Source organism: Pygoscelis adeliae, unplaced genomic scaffold (assembly GCF_000699105.1).
Source record: "Pygoscelis adeliae isolate BGI_AS28 unplaced genomic scaffold, ASM69910v1 Scaffold181, whole genome shotgun sequence".
Classification (NCBI taxonomy): Eukaryota; Metazoa; Chordata; class Aves; order Sphenisciformes; family Spheniscidae; genus Pygoscelis; species Pygoscelis adeliae.
In genome coordinates, this window is record NW_008824360.1 from 2571392 (window position 1) to 2572198 (window position 807).

Sequence of the window (807 nt, forward strand, 5' to 3'; positions counted from 1 at the left end):
GGTGTGAGGATTCACACCTCCTCCCACCAGGGCAATCACTGCAGCAAGAAGCACGGTCATAAGGCCAGGACAAAGAGGCAGGTAGGTATAGGAGCATCAGGGCCAGTGGTGGTCCCCAGGGAACTGGTTTGGCACTGGTGAGAAACAGAAATCAGTCCGTGGCCCCAGTCAGCCCAGAGCACAGAAAACATTTTTTTTTTTCAGGAGGTTTCTCTTCCACCTCGCTCAAGGACATAGGAATAGGAGCAATATTTGCATTGTATCTCCTATCCTAGGTTATAAAAGCACAGCTAAGGACTCCAAAATTGCAGGCTGCTTCTGCAGCAAGAAGCACGGTCATAAGGCCAGGACAAAGAGGCAGGTAGGTATAGGAGCATCAGGGCCAGTGGTGGTCCCCAGGGAACTGGTTTGGCACTGGTGAGAAACAGAAATCAGTCCGTGGCCCCAGTCAGCCCAGAGCACAGAAAACATTTTTTTTTTTCAGGAGGTTTCTCTTCCACCTCGCTCAAGGACATAGGAATAGGAGCAATATTTGCATTGTATCTCCTATCCTAGGTTATAAAAGCACAACTAAGGACTCCAAAATTGCAGGCTGCTTTTTAAAATTACAGCCTCCATGGCGCCAGTGTTAGGGGTGGTTGTCCATCGTCCTTGCCTGGAAAAATGGCCGCCCTCCCCTGCCTCTTCTTGCTTTCTCCATGCTGGAAGGTGCTAATGCCTGTCCGGATAGGGATACTTACCCAAAACACTCAGCAAGGCTGGATCCTAATGGGAAACAATGGGTAAATGCTGGTGGTGGGTCACCTG